At 38.4% G+C, this 26453-nt stretch overlaps 1 protein-coding gene across 1 annotated transcript in view; it reads left to right on the forward strand.

The window, feature by feature from the left end:
- Window positions 1-26453, forward strand: part of ST6GALNAC3 (ST6 N-acetylgalactosaminide alpha-2,6-sialyltransferase 3) — a 528622-nt gene that overhangs the window by 482675 nt on the left and 19494 nt on the right. The window lies entirely within an intron of this gene.

The following is a 26453-nucleotide window of genomic DNA, read 5'->3' on the forward strand; positions in this document are numbered from 1 at the left end:
TACTTGTTCCAGACTGATAGTGCCGGTTTCTGGAAATACCGCCGCCCGGGGGGTGGTTGCTTCTTGCTGCTGCCTGTCTTTGATATGCCTCATCTTCCCCTGACTGGCCTTTTAGCTCTTCCATCATCCAGGTCACCATTCCAGTATTAATTTTCCTCTATGTGAAGAACGTAGAGTGGTTTCTGTTTCTTGTCTAGACTCTGATTGATAACGCTACACATGGTGATACGAACCTACTTCTGCCAATGACTCAGTTAGAATAAGAAAGTTAATGTATTTAAGCAGATATATGTCTACACAGCTCTGAATAAAAACAAAAATGCATGAATAATGCACCAAGACATTCCATCACAGCAAAGCACTGTGTTGGTCTCTAATATTTCATGCCATTTGCAAATATCTCCCTGTTTGTTATTCTTGGGATTTTTTCATTAGAGCTAAACTACTTCACATGACAGTCGAATACTTCTACAATAGTGTGCAAGAATTCTGCACTTTTCCAGGTGAGAAAAATAGCTCTGAACTAAATTTTCCCCTTGCCCTGTGCTTTCTAACTTGTAGTCCATTCCTACTCACCAGAAGGCCTGCCCAGGGCCCTGATATGAAGGAATTTGCATGGTCCACAGGACAAACGCTCCCTGACGTGCTTTTCCCTATCTCCTGAATAAGAACCCTAGAAAGAAATTTTATTAAGTGGTTAGAGAATAAAATTTGCTAATTTTCTGTAAGAATTCAGACCGTAGTTTGTAAAATGGGCCATGAAAATAATTCATGCCTGAAACCTAGCATTACTGCGACGCAACATGCCAGGTGGGGAGCTGACCCTTCAGAGCTCTAGTCCCAACTACCCGGCTGTGTGAGTAACACTGAGAACCCATCTGAAAGAAGGGAAAGAGAAAAACTGGCTTGCTTTTAAGGATGGCTGCAATTAGCTTTGAAAACAGCAAGATCCCACTAAAGAGGCAGATACACTGGGGATTTAGATACTTAATGAGTCAGAAACCAATTCTTCCTCGATGACCAGCCCATCTTCATGCATAGAGCTTTTTGTCCACACCAAGTTTGGGAAGGAGAGGACAACCACAGTCCCTATTTTCTCTCTGAGGGGTAGAAGGTAGAAGGTAGACCTCTCCAGGTCTGTTCTTACAATCCATTGTGTATTCCTTGCCGCCTGCCCTCTCCCTGGATGCAGCACTCTGCAAACTGGGAATGTATTTAAGTCATCTCCAGCTGAGTCCAACGGCAGCTAAGAGCAGGATCAGCAAGTGGCCTTGGAAAATGTGTTCAGGGAGGCTAAGTTGTATCCACGTGGCACATCTGTGCTCAAGATGTACTTCTTTCTCCTCCCCGTTTCCTAGGGTTTGTAGGATTCTGTAATCAAGACCCATACTTTCCTGAGGGCCTGAGCGACTGCTTAATGTGGCCACGTTTCATCTGCCATTACTTTCGGGGTCTTTTAATGGGAAAGAATATATCCCTTCTGTCAAGGAAATAGGATTAGGATTTTAGAAAGGCTATAAAATAATGCAACAATAAATTCTTCAATACCCAGTTGTCAGATATGTTTCACTAAATTGCAAATATCAGATTACTTTTTTAATTATTTCAGACCCGCACGGGGAATTATTCAAGAACCATACATTAGAGGAGAAAATAGGCTTACCTTTCCTATTGTCAGACTCCAGGCATCCACACGGATCTTCACGGTGCAGATTTCAGCAGCCCTGTTAATACTGACTTATTTCCAGTCAGAGCTGAGAGATCAAAAAAGACAAACCCTCTGTGGATCCCCTCACATTTTTTTTAACTCATGTTTAAAATTAATAATTTTCTTAGTCATTCAACAGTGAATAATAAAGCTGGGCTCACTTATTTAAAGTTTTAAAATAGCTCCAGATTAGTTCTCTGTGATATAGGAAGCCAGTATGCAGAAATCCAGTCACTGCCCCAGGATTTCAGCCCTGACTGTGTGACCTTGGGCAGGTTCTTTAATTGCACTCCGTGCACTGTTTTCTCTGGAAAAGGCAGACGATAATGGTGTTTACCTTGGATAATTATTATAGGGATTAAACTAGATCAATTGTTTGTTCATTATTCAATAAATATGTCTTGAGCATCTCCTATGTAACAGACATGGAGCCTGTCCTTGTTGAATTTATGATTTGGATGGGGAAACAGAAATTAATCAAATAATTACACAAATAAATATAATTACATGTAGATGAGAGCTACAAAGAGAAGATATTTGATGCTATGAGAATATATGACAGGAGGACTTCTCTTAATCTGGGGAGAGGGGAGAATCAAGGAAGGTTTTTCTGAAGAAATGCCAATGAGTTTGAGGTAGGTAGGATTCTTACAAGTGAACTAGGCAACATATGGGGAGAAGGGGTGGGAGTGGAGGTAGACATTTCAGACAGCGAGAACATGTGCTTAGGTTCTCTCCAGAAGCCCATCGCACTGAGACAACTATTGTCAACCTTCCTTTGGTTATGTTTATGTTATTTTTCAACCAAACAAGCTTCATTTCAATGCAGAAATTTGGGGAATTCCTTTGACAGTAGGTATGTATGTGGGTCCTTTTGTGACGTGCATATATTTTGCAGGCTGTAGAGCTGGTGTGCATGAAGTACATTGCTCCTGAACACATATGATGGGCACAAGTGGTCATTCATTCAAAAAAACATTTACCAGCTGTCTGTTCCGTGCCAGTCCTACCCTAAAGGCCAAGGATACAGAGATGAATGAGGCACAGCCTCTGACTTCAAAGACTTCAATCCCAGAGTTCAGTAAGGGAAAGAGATAACAAAGCACATATTTATAATATGCCATATCAGAGTTGTGTGTGTTTGGTCAATAAATTCTGATGGCAAGCAACTGGCCTGGCTGCCTCGGCCTGGATGAGTCAGTGACATCTCCACAGAGGGGGTGACGCATGAGCAGAATTTTCAAGGAAACCCAGGACGGGCGTTCCAGAAGAGCATGTGTAAAGATACCACATCTACATCCCCAAGACCTAGAAAAGCACTCGGAATCTAGTATCTAAACAATCAATCAGTTTAGTTTACAAATGGCACAATAAGGAGTTCTACGAGTTATTCTGAATGGTTCAAATATACCAGGCAAGTAGAGAGCCAACTTCAGATACACGGCCAAAAATGTAAACAGAGGTAAAATAGTGAAGACTTTTTAAGGTGAGATGAAGAATCCTAGATTTCTTTCACTGGTCTAGATGGTGGGAAGCAACTGAAGTATTTTTAGCCAGGAGAATGACATAATCATCTTTGCATTATAGGAAACTCACTGTGGCAGCAGTTTAGGAGATGGGTGAGTGGCAGAAAAGACTGAAGGCTGAGAGACCTAGGACAGAGACGATGAGGTCCCAAGCGAATGAAGATGAAGTGGGTAGAGAATCTGAGATAGTATGAAGTAAATATCTGGTAATCACATGTGGACTTAAGGGAGAACAAAGTGACAGGGATGACAGGAAGTGGTTCTGGTCTACATGGTTGCTGACACCATTAATTGAGTTGTGGGGATAGAGAAATGGGAAATGGGGTGAGAAAACATACAAAGGTTGGTCTGGGGCATGTTGTGGAAGAAGAGCCTCATACGCACTCAGGGGAAATGTCCAGATGTAAATAGCCGTGGGCCTCCTGGCTAGCTTTGGAGATCATGAACTTATTTATTCACTCGTTCCTACACTCACTTAGGGGAGCACTTGGCTGGCTCAGTTGGTAGAGCATGCCACTCTTGATCTCAAGGTCTTGAGTTCAAGTCCCACATCGGGTGTAGAGCTTATTTAAAAAAACAAAAGCAAACAAATAAAAAAATTCACTCACTTAGGGAAGAAGGTGTCAAAGAGAACATTGGGGTTGCCTGACTCTTGCACTGTTCACCCTCCACCCATCTTCATCTCAGACCTTCTGGGCACTCCTTCCTAGTCACTGAAGACTGTGTGAACTAGCACACATCCCATCTCTGCCCCAGTTCCTGCTATTGCTCAGTTATTGTCCTTGCACGTGATAGCTGTCTTGTGCTGACCTTCTCAGGACAAGAAAACTGGGATGAATGCTAAGTGACATCTTGTCCTGCTGGACACCTGTCTAGAGATACAGAAGAAAGAAAGTCACACCCTACCTTACACGGAATGCTGGGGATTGAAGAATCTTACAGAGAAGAAAAAAACATTTTATAGAACAAATCTACTTTTAAAAGAACCATTTATTTCTGTACACAAAGAATAGAAAATATTTTTGTGTGTATTTTGTCTTCCTCTCTCTTTTTTTTAAATGGGTATCCACTCACATTTGCTCAGCTACTACGATTTAAAACTGTCAACATGATTTCTTCTAAATAACTCCTTGGGAAAGCACTTAAAGCCTCCGTTTATTATCCAAATGTAACTTAAGGACAAGAATGGAAGAATTATTTCTGAAAGAAAATAATCAATGAATCATTTATCAGTTTTCCTGCCCTTTGTATAACAAATTGTAATTAGTATGATGTCTTTGTTGGCAAGTGCTTATCAGACAAAATGCAGTATAGAAGCAAAGGAAAATTCTGTAAAGAATTGTGTTTTGCTAATTGCGATGCTATCACTGGAATTTTATGTGATTGCATTGTTAATTTTTAATTTGGTATCCTTAGTAGCAACAAGGTTATTAGCACCTACGTAGAGTTCTTAGTGTCCATATTAGATAACAAAATCTTGGTATGGTGAATATTGGAAATAAACATCCATCAAGTTAGAAAAGAGATCCAGAAGGCTCTGGTAGCTTTATACAGGGCACATTTTTTAAAAAGCTTTTATTTATTTGTTTGTTTCCTAATTTGAGAGAGAGAGAGAGAGAGCAGTGGAGGAGGAGGGAGGACAGAGAGAGAGAGAAGGAGAGAATCTCAGGCAGACTCCGTGCTGAGCTAGGAGCCCAACACAGGGCTTGATCTTAGAACTCTGAGATTATGACCTGAGCCAAAATCAAGAGTCAGATGCTTAACCAACTGAGCTACCCAGGCACCCCGAATAGGGCACAATTTTAAGAAACTGAATGTGGCAGAATAAAAAAATACTTTATCAACCATCTTTCTAAACTACATTTATATTTTCTTTTTTGGTAAAGAATGTTCCACACTCTGTCCAGAGTTCTAGAATCATGGCTCAGACTCTTTGTTGAGACTCTTTGCCCCAAGTTTGTCTTCATTCCAATAATTAATCATTGAATGCTTACTAGTTTTGATACTTTTTGGGGAATCAAAGATAAATGGGACCCAATCTCTGCTCTCAAGGTATTCACACTGGAGTCTAGTGGGAAGCACAGGCCTGTAGACAGATAGTTTTATTACAACATAATAAGCATGCTAATGTAGTAGGTTGTACATCACAGTGATGACACAGGAGACCACTTACTCACATGGAATAAGACACCCACTCACCTGTGGAAATCTCTAAAAAGTTACCCAGATTCACACACAGTCCATCACAATTAGCACAACAAAGAACCTGGGGTGGAAGAAACTCTCCTGCTGCCTCCTCCCACATTTCCACAAGGAGCTCCGGGATTGGCTTTGGACACGGTTCTGAACATGAGTTCGGGGATAACTTTCGGTAGCTACTGAAATCCAGTTACTTGGCCACATGACTTTAATTGTGGCTCCTGCAAATAAATATATATTTTTCTGACAAATGTTCAGGATGAAAAAATACTAACATAAAAATGAAGCTATTAAAAAAAAATGAAGCTATTTCTACACATCTAGAACTAATTTTGTTTTTAATTAGAGAGCTAGCAGTCTTCATCAGTCAGTATTACAAATATGATATCCCACAATTTCCATTTGCAATACTATTCATGGATAAACCAAAAAGAACACACCACATCTACCCAACTCTTTGAAGGTTTTTCTCTCTCCTCTTAGAAAGAAACATACTATCCCTCAATATTTTGCTTGATTTTTAAGACCTTCAAATTATCAGACATTTCTAATACTCTTACTACTTCCAGCTTTTCTGAAAATCTGTTATCACTTTATAATAAATTATTCTTAACTCTATGCTGATATTGTCCTCTCATAAAGGAAATACTCAGTTATAATAGATGTGTAAATAGAAAGGTAAGCAGATCAATGATAGATAAAAGATAAACGATAGATAGATGATAGATAGATAGATAGATAGGTAGATAGATAGATAATAGATAGATATGGGTGCTCCTTTGGGCTATTTACCTCTCTTCTTTGATCATCTTTAACTATGATTCCATGGAATTAGCATAAATAAGCATGCATACTAGTACTATTCCTTGAATTGATCTGTGTGACTATTCAATAGATGCATGTACGTTTGTCTGGATATATGAAAAATATATATACTCTTATTCATCTGTCTACAGTTTCTCCAAGGACATAATGGTATGAGTCATCAATATTCATCAGACAGCGCTCCTCCAACAGACTCATAGGTCTCTTATAGTCCACCCTTGGCAATATGGAGACTCAGAACCAACTCTAGGACAACAAATACACCCTACCAGTGGGGCAGTATCAGATTGTCCTCTCTGGGGACACCTTGCAAAATCCATACTGTCCTGAAGCTATTCTCTTGGCATCCAGGTTGACAGCAGAAGTATAAAAAAAATAGCCTCATGCCAGGGAAGTGTGAGAAGTACCATGGTTTAAAAGCCTAATCCTGGGGCGCCTTGGTGGCTCAGGGGGTCAAGCCTCTGCCTTTGGCTCAGGTCATGATCTCAGCGTTCTGGGATTGAGCTCCGCATCGGGCTCTCTGCTTGGCAGGGAGCCTGCTTCCCCGCCTCTCTCTGCCTACTTCTGATCTCTCTATCTCTGTCAAATAAATAAAATTAAAAAAAAAAAAGAAAGAAAGAAAAAAAGACTCATCCTGACAGCAACCAGTGTCTCCTATAACAATACCATTGGCATAGTTTCCAAGAACCCCACAAGAGTTATATCAATTAGAAGGAGTCCCCACACTCAAGTAATCTTAATGCTGTGGCTTCCTATCCGATGTTTATAGTTCTCCCCGATCAGATGCAATTTATCAACCAGGTGTCATTTTTATCATAAGCAATTTGGCCTAGTGTCATAGTTGAATATTCTGTCTTATTAGGTTACAGAGGAAGAGAGCTAGAAAGTTAACTGAAGGTCAGATTCTCATGCGGAAGGAGAAAGATAGCATCAAATATATATTAGCTTTAAAAACAAAAAGGAGATACTTTTAAAAAAGAAACATTTAAAATTTTGCAGTTTTAGATTTACAATCTATATTGTCAAGAATGTAGTACAAAGAGAGTTCCCATATACCCTACATGGAATTTCCCTTATCATTAGCATCTCACATTAGTATTTTTCATTTATCATGAATGATGAACCAAGATCTATATATCAAATTATTAAGTAAGATACATATGTTATTCAGATTACCTAATTTTTTTTTAAGATTTTATTTATTCATTCGACAGAGAGAGAGATCACAAGTAGGCAGAGAGAGAGAGGAGGAAGCAGGCTCCCTGCCGAGCAGAGAGCCCGATGAGGGACTCGATCCCAGGACCCCGAGACCATGACCCGAGCCAAAGGCAGCAGCCCAACCCACTGAGCCACCCAGGCGCCCCTCAGATTACCTAATTTTAAAAAGTGGGGGACAAGTTTTCATTGGTGATATAGTCTATACTTAATCCATTGCATATTTAAAATGTTCAGAAACCACTCGGGATTATTTGACCAAGACAGGAATCATTTCAAGTGCAGTACTTATAACCCCAGAGTGTCGAGTATGTAAAAGTCTTTAGGTCCACATACTGATTTGTAATTCCCAAGAGCCATAACTATCAATAAACATCATTTATATGTAGTAGGCTACTCTGGACTTGATTTTCACATTGATTACAGTTAGTCTTACAAAAGTGAGCTACAGATTTTAAACCTTTGTGTTTCTCTTTTTGGGGGGGATATTAGTTTCAGGTGTACAATATAATGATTCAGCAATTCTATATATTACTCATCATGATAAGGGACTCTTAATCCTCTTTACGCCATTTCATTCCCATATTTCACCCATCCCCCCATCCAGCTCTCCTATGGCAACCACCAGTCTGTTCTCTATATATAAGAGTCTGGTTTTTTTTGTTTGTCTTTTTTTCTGTGTTCATTTGTTTTATTTCTTAAATCCCATATAGAGTAAAATCAACTAGTATTTGTCTTTCTCTAATTGACTTATTTCAGTTAGCATTATACCTTCTTGATCCATCCATGTTGTTACCAATGGCAAGATTTCATTCTTTTTTATGGCTGAGTAATATTCCATTGTATGCATATACCACATCTTCTTTATCCATCTTTTGATGGATGCTTTTATTGCTTTTATATCTTGTCTACCGTATATAATTCTGCCATAAACATAGGGGTGCACATATCTTTTTGAATTAGTGTTTTTGTTTTCTTTTGGTAAATACCCAGTAGTGGAATTACTGGATCCCATGGTAATTCTATTTTTAATTTTTTTGAGGAATCTCCATACTGTTTCCCACAGTGGCTGCCACAGTTTGCATTCCCACCAACAGTGCACAAGGGTCACTGTTTTTCCACATCCCTGTGCCAACACTTGTTGATTTTAGCCATTCTGACAGGTGTGAGGTGTTATCTCATTGTCGTTTTGATTTGCATTTCCTTGAGGATGAGTGATGCTTTTCATGTCTCTCTTAGCCATCTGTATATCTTTTTTGGAGAAACATCTGTTCATGTTCATGTCTTCTGCCCATTTTTTATTGGATTACTTGTTTTTCATGTGTTGAGTTATATAAGTTCTTTATCTATTTTGGATATTAACTCCTTATCAGATATTGAAAAATCTGTTTCCATTCAGTAGATCATCTTTTTTGTGTTGATGGTTTCCTTCACTGTGCAAAAACGTTTCATTTTGGTGTAGTTCCAATAGTTTAATTTTGCTTTTGTTTCCCTTGCCTCAGGAGACCTATCTAGAAAAAATGTTTCTACAGCCAGTGTCAAAGAAAAATTGCCTAAGTTTTCCTCTAGGGATTTTATGGTTTCAGGTTTCATATTTAGGTCTTTGATCCATTCTGAGTTTATTTTTATTTATGGCATAAGAAAGTGATTCAGTTTCATTCTTTGACATTTAGCTGTCCACTTTTCCCAACATCACTTGTTGAAGACTATCTATTTCCTCTTGTATATTCTTGCCTCCTTTGAGAGGTAGGGTGGGGGACTTGGGGGTAGGGAAGGAGAGAATGAAATAAGATGGGATCAGGAGGGAGACAAACCATAAGAGACTCTTAATCTCAGGAAACAAACTGAGGGTTGCTGGGAGGAGGGAGGGTATGGAGAAGGTGTTTGGGTTATGAACGTTGGGGAGGGTTTGTGCTATGGTGAGTGCTGTGAACTGTGTAAGCCTGATGATTCACAGACCTGTACCCTTGGGGCAAATGATACATTATATGGTAATAAAAATTAAAAATGCTATAAAAATAATTTAGTTTAGTATCTCATTTTAGAAAATGAAGCAATCTATAGTGAAATATAGGGATTGTTAACAAGTGAATGACTAGTTCCATTGAGCCACAATAAAATTGAAATAACATCAGTCCAGGACTTTCCCCCTGTATTTCACATGTCAGAATATTTGTGATGACTGTTGCTATCAATGGATGGTACACTTGGCCAGCCACAATCTGGGGCTCCACACACAGAGATGTGTGGGATGCTGTCAGTCTCTTTAGACCTGAATTCAATTTTGATTGAACATGTTTATATTTGTGAGCTTATAATTATTCTTGAGTTTAAGAGATGGCTTAAAAGGTTTCTTTTTTTTTTTTTTTCTTACTGCTGTGTTTCCAGAGAAACTCACTGGCCTAAAAGATTCTAATAAAAGCAAAGAAAACATTAATAAAAGCAAAGAAAATCCACAGTTCAGTTTGAGTCTGAAAGTATAAAGCAAAGAGATACTGGGCAGTTTTCTATTGATTCATTTTCTCATTTGATCAGTGTAGGAGGCCTGCCAAAGACACTCCTCCCTAGAGTATTTGGGGGATAAGAAGCAGCTCTAATGAAGAAGCAGAGAATCTAGGTATTCCCATTCACTTCAGGTCATCTTACATTCATTTACTCAATAAATATAAGTTGCTTGCTTACCATGTGCTGAGTCCTGGTGAGAGCAGCTATGAGTTTCCTTCCCTCTCTAGTGGAAAGCTAGAGCCACACCCAGGTCAAACACAGGTTTTCATGTGCACACTTGCACGCACACACACACACGACTTTGGCCATACAAAACTGAATAGAAGCTGAAAATAGAGTTTAAGAAATTTACGTCTTTATATATCTGATTTTGTGTCCTGAGATTCAGACTGTTAACTCAGGAGTGGGCAGGCATGGCTTGAGAAGCATGGGAAAACAGCTACTAGTAAAATTATTTTTCTGTGTGCTGTGGATGGTCTGTAAGTTTGTCAACTGTTCAACTCTGCACCACATGAGGAAGTGGCATTGAGTGCATTGAGGCATTGAGTGCAGATCCTGGAGTCGGGCGTGCAGATGCTGGAATTGGCAGTGTTCCCTCTGACCATTGTGGGCATCCTTGGTGTTGGCAAGGCATGGGGGAGGTTGATTACCTTCCTCTTCAGATTTTCACTGAGCAAAAGGATTCTATTTTGAGAAAAGGTATTCCCATAATAATGTATACCCTCTAGAAGGAGAGAATATATTCTTGGCTTTAAATTTTGAAGGATCAACTTAGACTACTATTTTGAAAGAAATTTAAAAAGTGGATCCTTTGGACTTAAGCAAATGGACCTCTGAACAGCTTCTGAAAACAACTATCAGTAAATAGAGGACCCCTTAATGTTGTTTTTATAAAGAAAAAACAGAGACTTAAAGAGATTTGAATAATGGACCCAAATTCACACTGCTAGTAGGTATCACAGCTGGGATTGAAGCCCCTGGGGCCTGTGCTCTTTCTGCTGAGCCCTTCCTAAAAGAATGCATTTGCTTATGCTCTCTGCTCTGTGTGGCATGCTTCCTCTCCACCAGGCCCTGATTTTTGTCATCCAGACTCAATTTAAGTGCACGCTGTCAGCCAAGATGGCAGATACTCCACGAGCAGGGTGTCAGTCAGACTCTGGGAGCTCAGGGATCCCATGCACTCCTGTGCTTCTGCCCACTCCACAGCATCCAGGCTTTCAGGAGGAGAAGCTGCCCCAGGGCACCAAAGGAATGACTAGAGTCAAGCTGACAAGTAGAAATGTTTTATAAAATGTTGCTTACAGATTCAGAATTTAAACTGATGGTGAGGCCTTGGGATAGAAATACGAATTCTAATCCTATTTTGATCTTTCTTAGATCAAAAAAAAAATTTTTTTTAAGATTTTATTTATTTATTTGAGAGAAAGAGTGAGAGAGAGAACATGAGCAGAGAGAGTGGGAGGGAGAAGTAGGCCCCCCATTGAGCAAGGAGTCTGACAAGGGACTTGATCCCAGACTCTGGGATCATGACCTAAGCTAAAGGCAGGCACTTAACTAACTGAGCCACCTAGGCACCCCCTCAAAAATATTTGTGTGCCTACTCCATTGTATTCAATGATGGGAAAAAGTAAAATACTTTTTTACACCTCCACTTATCCTTCTACTGATCTTGTCTATACTTATGCCTCATATGTGCTTTATAGACAAGCATGGAGCCTCCCTGTGAATTCCTACCATAAATACTTCACAAAATAAAAAATAAATGGAAGCCTCTGTTAAACCAAAAGGAAAGGATTCTTTTTACTAAGTGCCTAAGTGAGAACTGACTAGGATATTTCTTCAGTAATACTAACGCCTACCACATACTCCTTCCTATACCTATGCAAAAAATAAATTTCTGACAAAAATATGTGAAATCTAAGTGTACCTAATTCTCACTGCATTTCTGTGCTTTTAATGGAAAGTAAAAACAGTGGGTGAAACTTGGGAATATTGAATTTTATTTTTGAAGAGTAAGCTACTTTTTTAGTACTATTCTTTTTTACAAGACTGTAGGTTTCTTGCATTGCTTTTTTTTTAAAGATATTTTTAGGATTGTGATTTCCATAAATTTTGTAGAAAAATACCATTAATGCTTCTCATTTATTTTTCATTAGCTGTTCACATTAAAATAAGTTGTCCTTTATCATTCTGTTATGCACAAAATAATTGAAATGTTTATGTAAGTTTTGTGGGGGGTGTTTGTAGCTTTAGAGTAGGAACTTATTAAAAAGGAACTATAACTATTGGGATTTTATCAAGATCAAAAGCTTTTGCACAGCAAAGGAAACAGTTAACAAAATCAAAAGACAACTGACGGAATGGGAGAAGATATTTGCAAACGACATATCAGATAAAGGGCTAGTGTCCAAAATCTATAAAGAACTTAGCAAACTCAACACCCAAAGAACAAATAATCCAATCAAGAAATGGACAGAAGACATGAACAGACATTTCTGCAAAGAAGACATCCAGATGGCCAAAGACACATGAAAAAGTGCTCCATATCACTTGACTCCATATCACTTGGCAGCAGGGAAATACAGATCAGAACCACAATGAGGTATCACCTCACACCAGTCAGAATGGCTAAAATTAACAAGTCAGGAAATGACAGATGCTGGTGAGGATGTGGAGAAAGGGGAACCCTCCTACACTGTTGGTGGGAATGCAAGCTGGTGCAACCACTCTGGAATGCAGCATGGAGGTTCCTCAAACTGTTGAAAATGGAACTACCCTATGACTCAGCAATTGCACTACTGGGTATTTACCCTAAAGACACAAACGTAGTGATCTGAAGGGGCACGTGCACCTGAATGTTTATAGCAGCAATGTCTACAATAGCCAAACTATGGAAAGAACCTAGATGTCCATCAACAGATGAATGGATAAAGAAGATGTGGTATATAAACACAATGGAATTCTATGCAGCCATCAAAAGAAATGAAATCTTGCCATTTGTGACAACATGGTTGGGATGTGAGGGTATCATGTTTAGTGAAATAAGTCAATCAGAGAAAGACAACTATCATATGATCTCCCTGATATGAGGAAGTGGAGACGCAACATGGGGGGTTAAGGGGGTAGAAGAAGAATAAATGAAACAAGATGGAATTGGGAAGTAGACAAACCATAAGTGACTCTCAATCTCACAAAACAAACTGAGGGTTGCTGGGGGGAGGGTGGTTGGGAGAAGGGGGGTGGGGTTATGAACATTGGGGAGGGTATGTGTTATGGTGAGTGCTGTGAAGTGTGTAAACCTGGTGATTCACAGACCTTTACCCAGGGGGATAAAAATATATGTTTATAAAAAATAAAAAATAAATAAAAAGGAACTATAGTAGAATCAACATTTTATGGTGAAAAGGAACTGAATGCTGTGTCCACATATGAAAAATCAAGTCTAATTCAATTCAGAAGCATGGATTACCTGGAATATCCAAGAATTTTTATGATAAAATGGGTTGTTTGCCTCTCCTTATTATTTAGCCCTGTGTGTGTGTGTGTGTGTGCATGCGCGCGTGCACGTGCACACACGTGATGACAAAAGTGTTGCTTAGAAAACATAGGAAAGTACTTTATTTTCTATCATATTTTATTATTTGGAGTGATGCACATCAATGAGATTATGATCATTAATACTCAATTTTCAGAACACACAATTTGATATCCTCTGTGTTGTGTTTATTCTCTGTAGCTATAAAACTAATCTAGGTGGAAGAGAAAAACAGGTAAGAATTAAAAACCGTTTTTAGAGCAAAGATTATTTTTAAGTACACAAATCTGGAAATGGGATCGCTGTCACCTCTCTCAAATGAAGAATCCTATTTCAACCCTACTCTCATTATTCAGCCCAACCTTCTGTGAGTACCCACTCTGAGTACATACATTCTGCTGGAGGCAGGCATGTAAGGACTTATAAGACATGGCCCCTGCTCATTTTTCCTGTGCCCCTTTCCCCTCCAAAAAGTCCTGGGTCTGAGTGTATACCAGTCACTACATCATCCTGTATGTAAATCAGTTCCTCCTCTGTGGCCGTCTCACTTGTGCTGAAAGTGCACTGAGCTATCTCTGATAGATGGACGTCTGATACATTTTAAAACGTCAAGGTTATTGTAAAATAGATGCATCAAAGAAATTTTTTTGCCAGCTTCCAACTTATGAATATGGATTGGCTTTAATAATTAGATCAGAACACTACTTCAGAAACCATTTATCTAATCTATTTTTCCATATCTTATTTCACTGAAAAGTGTTCAGGAAATGGTCATCTTCAAAATGGGCAAGATGTACTGAGGTCAAGATGCCACCTAAAAAGTCTTCTCTTTCAGGAAAACAGCATATTAAAGTTCACTAATTTTAGTCCTCTTTGCTTTTTATTTTCTAGTGTTCACTGAAATGTAACTGGATAAATAGTAAGAATAAAATGAAATGAGTAAAGTAATTTGAGGGAAATGTATAGTTGTTTTAAATAAATAACAGAATTAGGACGTTGGGTCTTGGTTAAAAGAGATAATTATAGGGTAAAACATTTCAACCATTAGCTCAAGAAGCTATAGGAATTTATTTTTCCAAAGTTGGAAAAAGAGATTAAAAAAGAGGCAATGAAATTAAAAGTTAAAGATAATTTACACATAGAGAACTCCCTGTCATGGCTGGCATGAAGCTCAGTTTCAAACACTATGTTTTACTTAATCCTCACAACAACCTCATGAGGTAGGGAAAATTATTCCCATTTACAAGGGCACTGTGCCTGAAATTCCACGTGTTTCTTCCAAACCTTGGAACAACCAGTCAGTGGCCAAGTCAGGATTCAAGCCTAGATCCCTTAAGAAAACCACTTAGCGTCCATCACCTGTAGACTGAGTGGACAAAGCCAATCTACCCTGGCATGAGGAAGTAATGCAGTGGGAATACGGAGATAAGCCCAGGCAGTGCTGAAAGGGACCAGCTGAGGGAGAGATGAGAATAGTATCACTCACAAAGAAGGAAAAAGAGAAAGGTAGAGCAGTAAGAAGTCTAACTAGCAATTGGCGTGGCCATGATCCAAATAGGGTTCCAGGTGGAGAGGGAGATATCCTTCTTCAATTCAATTGAATGAGAACACATAATAAATGCAGAGGAGTTTAAGGAACTGAACAGGGAAGACAGGGAGGGAGAAGTCTGAGACTTAATTTTTTTTTAAGTTTTTAATTTATTCATTAGAGAGAGCGCAGAAGATCACAAGCAGGGGGGAGGGGCAGGTCACAAGCAGACTACCTGCTGAGCAGGGAGCCCTAGGGGGCTCAATTCTAGGACTCCAGGATCATGACCTGAACTGAAGTCAGATGCTAAATTGACTGAGCCACCCAGGCACCTCCAGAGACTTAAATAGTTTCTAATTTCTTTGCCAAGTAAGAGGTGAGGTCATCCTGTGAGAAAGGAAGGATGTTACTAGGGCTCTAGAAGGAGAAAAAAGCTGTCTCATGTTCACTTGACTGCTGAAAAAACAAAACAACAACAACAACCACACAACATGGGAATAATAGTGGGTCAAACTTTTTAAAAATAATGTTTTGCCTTGGGAGTTGTCATGAGGCTTTGTCGAAGTGACTTAACTCTATGGGATATTGAGTATGCACTGGAATGGATTTGTTCAGCATTTACATTAACGAGTATTTAAATGCTGCAGATATAATTTCAAGGACCTTGACATGAATGAATAAAAGTCAATGCTATTGTATTTTTAGAAGAAAGAAAGAGGAAAAAGAATTGGAGAAAATTAAAGACAGCCCTAACTACAGACAGCTTGGTTAAAGATTGTGTGAAGCAAGCACATGGGAACAAGCTTCAGTGTGAAAATCTGATGCTGTCAGTTCACCCAAGTTCTTACTAGGGACTGCTTTTGTGGGGAGGCAGAGCTGGAGATGAGCATGGCGAGAGAAAAGGAAGGATGGGCAGGTGCATGCATCTGTGTGTGTGTGTGTGTGTGTGTGCACACGCGCACACGTGCATCCTCAAGGAGGAGATTATGAGTGAATGCAGAGTCCAGGAAAGCCAATAACAGGAGGAAAGACATGAAATTACACTTTAGACCTCCTAAATCATTTTGTTTGTAAGTTCTTAATATAGTGATAGATTTGTAATTTTTAAGTTTGTAAGACAAAGAAAATTTTAAAGAACCTTTAATTTGATATCCACTTGGGGGTAAATTTCTTAAAATCAGCCCCAAAACACAAACTGTAAAGAAAAAGGTTGATACATTTGTTTACTTATTAACTTTACTAATTAATAAATTGGTGTAGTGATCTTTATTTTTAAAAATTTCATCAGTTTAACTAATGGATTAATTTTAAGTTAAAAAATTTTAAGGAAAAAAGTAAAAAGATATACCACAGTGATAGAAGATACTTATAACACATACATATGGGAGTAGCATCAAGGATTCCTAAAAAATCCTTAAGAAAAAGAAAAATAATTCATTGGGGGGGAAAAAAAAACAAAACTAAGCAATAACCTCAACAGGCATTTCGCTAAAAAAGAAACATGAATAGCTGATAAACATGTGAAAATATTCTCAACCTCATTAGTAATCAGGGCAATACAAATTTACATCAAATTAATTATATACCATTGGCAAAATTTTAAGGTCTGAAAATAGGTAGTATTACTGAGGATAAAGAATAGCTAGAACGTGTCTATGCTATTGATAGGTGTATAAATTGGTCCCAGCCCTTTGGAAAATTTGGAAAATTATCTTGTAGTTGAACATTTGCTTCTCTTTCTACCTAGCAATTCTACTCATAGATATTTCCCCAGTGAAACACTAGTGCAGGTGTGTGAATATTCATATTGGTAACATTTGCAAGAGGAGAAAGAAAACTGGAGATATTTCAAACATCCATTGACAAAAGAATGGATAAGTAAATTGTTATGTACCCATAAATGTATTTTACTATGGTAGTAAAGAAAAAAAAAATGAATGAACTGCAGCCACAAGCATTAACAGAGATGAATCTCACAAAATATTGAGTGTGAAAAAGAAAAGTCACAGAGGAACAAATATACAGCATACAAAATAATACCGTTTACATAAAACCAAAAAACCCACAAAACCAAATAACATCTTGTTCATGGATACATACATGTGTAGTAAAACTATACTGAAAAAAAAAATGGAGTGATAAATCCAAAAACTAAAATAACAATCACTCCTGCTAGGGAGATGGGATTGGAATTCAAGGATCTGAATTGATAATACTCTATTTCTTAAGCTTGGTAGTTTATTATTCCATGGATGATGCATATATTACCTCTAGTCCTTCATATGTATGAAATATTTCATACTAATAATGTAGGTAAATCTGGGCAAAAGTTAAATGAGAAATAAAAATTCAAGCATATAGAAGAAAACTTGGTGTTAGTTTATAAACATACATGTTTGGTTCAAATGCATAAATCTTTGTAACTCTCATTCTGCACTACATAAAAAAATTGGCTGGGCCTTGCAAAGCCACAGTTTTTTAAAAGAATGGCTGAATATTTGAATTATGAGAACAGATGAATTCAGTGTTTCATTTTTAATAGGTAAGAAGTACTTTATTATAATGAATCTGTCAATTTGGCTTCTGTATAACACAAGATTAGAAGTAAGTAGTGTAATATTTTCCAGAATATGTTCTACAAAACATCAGATGTTAAGGGTTCTGTAATCAGATGTGTTCAGGAAATGCTGGATACTACACCCACTCTTAGAAATTCATAAGTAAGTACCTAATCTGCCTGCTATAATAGTTTTTTATTAAAAAAATAATGAAAAGAGCAGTATGCATAATTTAAATATTCTCTGTGAGAGATGAAAAGAGAATATAAATGTAATTTCTAGCAATGTCTAAGAGAACCTGCACCAAATTACATCTCTAACAGTGTCATCTCCATCTCCTGCTTTGACCCTTTGCCCTCTGTTGACACATCAATTGTTGGAGTTCCCTCAACACTCATTCTTGTTCCTCTTCTCTCCATGATCCCTGTTCCTCCCCTAAAACTAATAATCTTATTATTTCAAGATCTCTCCTTACCAAAACTCATATTCTACATTTATCTTGGAACTCCACAAACTGAAATTTCACAGCATCTCAAATTTAGCACATCCAAACTAGACTCTGTTATCTTACACCCTGAAATAACATGACCTCTGGATTCTCCATTTCCATTATGGTGTCATCATCCCGGCTAGTTTTCAAATTAGAAATAACTTTAATTTGATTCTTTGCTGCATCTGCTTGCATCCATCTTGCTATTCTCTAGAAGAATGTTCCTTAGCTCTGTTCTCTTTTCTCTCTAATCTTTTGTGACATTGTAGTCTCTAACTCCATTATGGCTTAATTGGGTCTCCTATTTTGTCATTCTATCACCAGTATTTCCCAAATGCACCTCATAACCTACATAGGCTTATTATCATAAAATCTAACCATATTGTTTCCTAATAAACATCTGCTAGCCCTCTATATCTTAAAAGGTACAATCCAAATACACACATGTAGCAGAGAAGGCCCTTTCACAGTCCAACATTACAAAATCTACCTCTTTAGCCTTATTACCTGCCATTCCATCACAGACACTCTATGGTGTGGTGACATTAAACTCATCATCCCTTGAATGTGCCATAGTTTAATTTCTCTGACTTTCATTATATGCTGATATTTCTGCCCAGAATGCTCTTTCTTCATCTAATAAGCAAATTCCTATTCATACCTTAATACACAGAAATAGCCCTCCTATAAAGACCTTCTCTGACATCTACAATAAAAGCCAGTCACTTTATTTTCTATACTACCAAGAATCTGTTTGGACTTCCACTGGAGCTCCTGACACATTGTACTGTCTCTTCACCTGAACTCTGTCCTTCTTGCATTTTCCATAACCTATGGGCACTTGGAAGAATCTAACTAAATATATGGACTAATGAATAAAAAGCCAGATCGTACTTACATCCTTAAACTCTTCTTGTTATCAATCCTCCTGAACTTAATTTTTGGTGTAAACTTATTCAGTCTTTTTTAAGGTCATGTTTCCAGGATTATTCTCACTTTAGTCTTTTTATTTCAAAAATTGTTTTTTATTAAGCTTATTGAAATTTATTAAAATAAAGCATTTTGCTCCCCTTACTGCTACTTACTAGTGGCTCTTCCCAGGAGCTTTCTATTTCCCTTCATTGACAGCAAATGTTCTAGCTGTAGAATCTCTGATCATTTCCATTTTTCTCTGCCTTCAGAACTCATGGTTCAATTAATAAGGAAAGTCTCCATTATGATCAGGCCCAATGCTACCATATTCTTAACCTTTGTTCTAATAGAAAAAGATGCCCCTACCAGGTGAGGGGTTACCAAAAGGCATTCCTTTCTCTGGCTGATGCAGCCAGAACCATGGCAAACAGAATAAGGACTGGTTTCAGGCCCCCGGTGCGCCCTTGTACCCTGCACAAGCTCTACAGCCATGACCTACCTCTCTGATTCTGACTCAGCAGCCCTGTACCTTATATGGTCCCATGATGGCCCCAGCCAAGCATACCACTTGCCTAATTATCCTTGGCAGCCAGCCTGCTGTGAGGTGACAATTCCTTTTAAACTACTTCCTTTATAAGAAATCTTCTGATACATTGAAATGAGCCAATAAGTCAACACAAATGGGAATTTTCATGGGCCGATGACAGATTCCGATTAAAATGTGGTTTTTACTCAAAGTTTTAGTGCCGTACTTCATATGAAGTACAATGTCATGACAAAATAGCAAGTCCATCCTAAGCCAATGAGGTAGCCCTAAGTACATGAACCGAAGTCAGGGACGTGCTGATGTGAATTAAATTTCAGGCACACGTGGAATAAGCGAGTCCAGTGTCCAACGAATTTAGGAAATACTTAAATAAATAGAGGAGACTAAATGATATTTGGTCCTTTAATCAACAAATATTTATTGAACCCCTACTATATGACAAATATCTAAATCCTGGGAAAACAGAGATTAACCAAATAAATGACACTCGTGGAATTTATAATGGAGTGGGAGGAGAAGGACAGTAAATAAACACATCTCTACTCTGTCAGGTGGTATTAAGTAGAGCAGAATGAAGCTGGGTGAGAGGGTCGGGGATGAGGGTGGGGCATCTGACGCTGACACAGGGTGGGCAGAAGAGAGCTCACCGAGGACGAGGGTTTGTCAGAAAGGAGACTACAGTCACGAAGCTGAACCTGTGTGAGCATATGCACCTGTGCCTATTTTCTCCTGTGTTTTTATTTATTTATTAATTTATTTATTCATTTATTTGACAGAGAGAGAACACAAGCAGGCAGAGCACAGGCAGAGGGAGAGGGAGAAGCAGGCTTTCCGCTGAGCAGAGAGCCTGCTTCTCCCTCTTCCTGTGCCTCTCCTCGGCTTGTGCTCTTTCTCTCTCTCTGTTGAATAAATAAATAAAATCTTTAAAATAAATAAATAAAAATTATTAAATAAATAAAACATCAACTCTTTGCATTCTATATGTGTTACCCATGTTTCTTCCCCTACTTTGTCAATATGTTTTACCTTTGTGACTATTTTTGCACCACTGGAATTTTTATCAGAATTGGATCCAGACTTATTAATTTAGGGAGAATGGATATATTTTCCAATCAATGAAATTGGTAGTCCTAGTCCTGAAAGTCCCACAGATTTTTATTAAGATTATTCTTTAGTATTTTATTTTATTTTATTTTAAAGATTTTATTTATTTATTTGACAGAGAGAGTGCGTGAGATCACCAGTAGGCAGAGAGGCAGGCGGGGTGGGGGGGAAGCAGACTCCCTGCTTAACATAGAGCCTGATGCGGGACTCGATCCCAGGACCCAGACGGAGATCATGACCTGAGCTGAAGGCAGAGGCTTAACCCACTGAGCCACCCAGGCATCCTTATTCTTTAGTATTTTAAAAAATATTTTTGCTTTTATGAATTTTAGGATTATTTCAGCATTTCGTATTTTGTACCCATTGGTTCTGGTTATTAAAGAAAACTATTCATTTTTAAATATATGTATTTTGTTCTTGACCATTTTATCAAATTCTCTTATCCTAATTGCTTTTAGCTTCCTTCTATAATTTTTTAAAATATTTTATTTATTGAAAGAGAGATCAAGTGCACACATGTGAGCAGGCAAGGGGCAGAGGGAGAGGCAGAGAGAGAATCTCAAACAGACTCTTCACTGAGCAGAGAATGGAATACGGGGCTTGATCCCAGGACCCTGAGATCATGACCTTAGCAGAACCAGACACTCAACCAACTGAGCCACCCAGGTATCCCTGCTTTCTACAGTTTTTAAATAGTCTTTCAGGTATAAAGTATAAGATCTCTGTGTCTTTTCATCATTAACATTTCATATTTTATTCCATTCACTAAAATTTTCAGGACAATGTTAAAAGAAAAAAGATAACAGCATCCACTTGTTTTTTGTTCTTGATTTTAATGACACATATTCTCTAGCATTTCAGCATTACTTATGATGCTCACCTTTAGTTTAAGAGGTGTTCTTTATTATGTCAAGGAGATACCCCATTGGTCATAGATTAAAATAATTTTATTTGGATTGAATATTGAATTTTATCTATCTTCCTGGCATCTGTTGAAGAAATGGTATAGTGTTTCCCTGAGGGACTGATGCAATGAATTAAATTAATACAGGATCCACCAAAAACATTCTCCCAGAGAATACTTTTTCCACAAGCTAGTCCATGAAAAAAACTGAGTGGGGAGGAAATTGTCATCTGGTCAAATAACTTGGGGAAATGTTGCATCACACATGCTTTTCTTAGAGATTCATTAGCTCATTATCACGTGAAAGATGCTGACAAGTCTGAATTTGGCAGTCAAGAAATTCTGTTAAAAAATTATACACACACACACACACAACCTGTACTGCTGTATGGTATATTTACAAGCTGCTAAGAGGATTGATCCTCAAAGTTCCCATCAAGAGAAAAAGAAACATTTTGTGTTTTTGTGTGTATATATATGATATGAAGAATGTTAACTTCATGTGTATCTATATGATATGTGTGTATCTGTATGATATGAAGAATGTTAACTAAACTTACTGTGATAATCACTTCATGATATAGCTTGTCAAGTCATTAATGCTCTACACCTTAAACTTATATAGTGCTGTATATCAAGTATATCTCAATACAATGAAAATAGTCCAGTTAACTTTGTTAAAACCACCATTTCTAAACATTACCTGTCCCACTTCCTTTATAGAATACTTACTAGTATCCCATGGACTTAGGGTTCAGTATAACACACTTGAGGAGTCCCTATATTCAATTATCCTTGCACTCTTGGAATAGAACCCGCTTGGCCATAGGGGTATGACTGTTTAATTTGGTGCTAAGATCAGTTGGTTGGGTTTTAATTGAGGATTTTTGAGTCTATAATTCTAAGAGTAATTGTACTGTCATTTTTCATCCCTACCCCCTCTTGGCTCCTTCCAGGTTTCAGTATCACTCTGATGCTGGATTGGTAATATGAATTGGGACATGCTCCATATTTTTCTGGGCTCTGGAACAATTTATGCCGCATGGGAATTATCATAGGATTTTATTTTCTTAATTTGAAATATTTTCTATAAAATAGCCCAAAGAGAGATGAACCCAAACATAGTGCTAACTGGTTGTCATTGAGCTTATGATTGAATCCCCCTGTTAGCTCAATTTTCTTTACTGATGAGGCTTCAAGTGTCTCCATTTTTCTTCACTTCGACTAAACATGATTGCTCTTTGCTCTAGGGGGTGAACGGTTCAGACAGCCTACTCTGCTTGGAAGCAGTAACTCCTTGCTCTTGTCACTCTAGTGCGCCACAGAACGGGGGGCATCAGAGTCAGGTCTGGGAAGAAGATGACAGAAGCCCAGACAGGAGGATCACACTTCTCCATGAGCATGTTGTCTCTGATGCCAGGCAAAAGTCAGGTCAACAGAGCGAAGGTCTGACGGAAGAAACAGAGCTGGGTGAATTGCTGGTCTAGAATCCCAAGAAGAGGGTTGAAGAGTATCACTTGGGTTTTTAAAACACTTTGAAGCAGTGTTGGGATGATGTTGAACATTTTATGGTCTGTAAGGGGAGAAATGGGGTGTTAAGGCCACTTTTGAGACAAATTCCTCCCCCAGGCACAGAACGCTTTCTTCGGAGAGATGCCATATTTTTACAGACAATACTTCTCGGATCTTCTACGAGCTTGGGCATAAAAGCACACAAAAATGTTTACATGTTTTCCTTTCTAATACAAGGATTACTCAACACTAAAAGGCAAAATTTCTTATCTGTGCAGGGCCCGCCCGACTCATAGCAGGCCACTTGATGTGTTTAGTGTTTGTTGAATAACTGTGTATTGTTTGTTAAATAATTGCCCATGTGTTGACTTCCCCTGGTTTTATACAACTGACATGCCCCTAAAATGTTTAATTCATAAATTAAATGAATCCTTTTTTCCAGGTTTATATAGAACAACTCCTTAGGTGCTAAATATATGTGGGTTGTTTTTTTTGTTTTGTTTTTTTGTTTTTTATCCTTCATTAGTTGGTGCATTTCTTTGCCCTGGAACATTTAATTTTAGTACTTTCAAGGTGCAATAATGGACTCAAATATTTCAATATACTCAAGGGAACTTAATACTCAAAATGATTTTTTTCTAAATAAGCTAATAAGTTGCCAGTTATTTCTGTTTGTCTTTTGACATGCTGAGTAGAATAAACATAAAAATAACATACCTTTGTCTAAAACACAAATCACAGAAGATATAATTCTTTAACCACATGCAGCTTGTATTTCTTTCAAGACAAAAAGAAACTGCTAAGATTACATGTCTCTGAGTTATTCTCTGAAATGTGATGAGTGCCGAAAAAGGAAACACGTATGTTAGAGGAAAATAATAGCTATCTATAGAAAAGTGCTTCCCTCTGCTCCACATACCACGCTTCTCTTCAAAGAAGCACATTGTGCAAAGGTGAGTTGTCGGGAAAAACTAACTCATCCGTTCATCTGGTCAAAGATCCTTCCACTCAATAGCCATCAGTGGAAGCTAGGCCATTGTTTAACATGCTTATTAAATACTACTGCTTATGTAGTGGGGCACAAAGGGAAAAGAATCAAACGATTTTGGTGGTATGTAGCCATATGAACTCAAGATTTGAATGGCTAGACAACACTGAGTTCTTTGAAGCTCCTTGATGATCAGTCACAAAGCTAAAAATCACTCCTTAGCCCTGATTAGAGGAAAATCTGATTTTCCTGTTGCATTGTTTTCTGGAAAGAGATGATGGGGGAAAGTGCCACAGTGAAGAGCAGAGACTGAATCAAAGAATATTGATTTTGTGTCTAACCTGGCTTTCTCAGTTCCAGCACCTTACCAGGAAATACATAGAGGCTGTTTCCACAATAAAGTCCCCTATGACTAGAGAAAATTATTGAGCGGGGAGATAGAAAAACATATCTTTCTCCATGGCACTGTTTGAGTGTTGTCATAATATGTATTTTTTTTCTTTTTTCTTTTTTTTTTTTTCTTATCCCCCTTTACTGGTTCCAATTTTTGTGATTTTAAAGAAAACGCCATGGTTGGGAAGGGACACCTTGTGTGTTGATGGTGGGTTCCTGCTACTGGAGTGCACGAAGATTTCATAGATATACCGCAGTGGGTGGACGTACTCATCCGAGGTCCACCTCTAAGCCGCTTTGTTACTCAGGGTCTTAGAGGAGCAGTGTGATGTGAAGTAGGAAACGGATGTGAGAGACAGCATGAAGGAAGGACTGACATGACTCAGTAACTAATGGGGCACGGAGGGTGCGGAAGTGGGCGAAGTCAAGGGTGACGCAGGTAGCCTGGAGAACGATGGTGCTGCCATCCCGCCCCACACAAAGAAAATTAAATTAAATAATTCCGGAGCTGGAGCCATCTACTATCTGACATAAGCCCTTGGCTGCATTAATACAATCATGATTCCTGACCCATGCGTGCGTGGAAGGAAACAGTATTCACAGCACCACAGTCGTGAGCACTTAGTTTTTCTTCTCTTACAATGTGCAAATCAGCAGTCGCAAGCCTGGGTTTTAGAAAGCCACCTCAGTCAGTCAGGGCACCATCCTGAATACATTAGTCGTATTAACTGCATGCCGGTCATGGGGGATCGCTACAAGCCCAGTCCAAGGTGAATGGCAAGTGCTCTTTTTGTCAGGGTTACTCAGAGAAGTGGCAGGTCCAAAGCCATTTAAAAACTGGAAAATGGCCTTCTGATAAATAAAATGGCACTTCTGGGGCTGAACATAATTGGAAGAGCTTTGTGCTGACAGAAGACTAAGGAAGCTTTCTTTCCTATGGGAGGCTGGTATGCAAATGTCACTTTCTGGGTTTTGTTGACTGTGAAACTGGAGACAGCAACGGTAGGAGGGGTGCCTGGTGACAGGCAAAAGCAGGGAGGCAAGAGTCTTGCCTCTGTCTGTGTGATGACCTAAGACATTAACTGCCACGGGATTCCATTAAGTATGTGCTTTACCAAATCAGGAAGGTATAAATGACACTCTCAATTTTCAGAGTTTGTTTTGCAGTGAAAATTCAAGAGACTGAAATTAATTTAGTTAAATTGATATTTTACCTCGTGATTTCAGGGATTTAATAGTGAATATGCCTCTTGATCTTGATGTATCTACTGTGGGTTCATTTATTCTCTTTTCTTTGGCATACGGCACGTAGCTGGCCCTTTGCTATGATTTGTGATTTATAAAATGTACAGAGCGTAGTTCAGTCCTGGTAGATGAAATCAGAATTCTGGCTGAGCTGTAGGTTAACTGACTAGAAAAGGGAATTTAAAAACTGATTCTTTGTCAGCTCTAAGATAAATAAGATCTAGGGATCTAATGCACAGCATGGGGAGTACAATTAACAATACTGTATTATACTTGAAAACTTTTTTCTTTTTTTAAAGATTTATTTATTTGAGAGGGAGAGGGAGAAGCAGATTCCCTACTGAGCACAGAGTCCGTCGTGGGCCTCAATCGCATTATCTGAGCTGAAGGTAGAGGCTTAACCTACTGAGCCACCCAGGAGCCCTATACTTAAAAAACATTTTTAAAAAAGATTTTATTTTATACTTAAAAACTTTTAATAGAGTAGATCTTAAATGTCACCACATGCACGTGCGCACACGCGCGCGCACACACACGCAAACTCCATGTAATAATATGAGGCATGGGGGTGTTAACTGACATTATTGTGGGAATCACTTCTTACAATATATACATGTATCTAATCGTCATGATGCACACCTTAATCTTGTATATGTTATATGTCATTAACATCTCTAAAGCTGGGGAGTGGGGGACCTGATTCTGGAGGTAAATGGCTACAAGGGGGGTGTGCGTGTGAGGCTTAACCTAATTTTAAGT

Source organism: Mustela putorius, unplaced genomic scaffold, assembly GCF_011764305.1.
Source record: "Mustela putorius furo isolate JIRA1106 unplaced genomic scaffold, ASM1176430v1.1 tig00003853_pilon_pilon_pilon, whole genome shotgun sequence".
Lineage (NCBI taxonomy): Eukaryota > Metazoa > Chordata > Mammalia > Carnivora > Mustelidae > Mustela > Mustela putorius.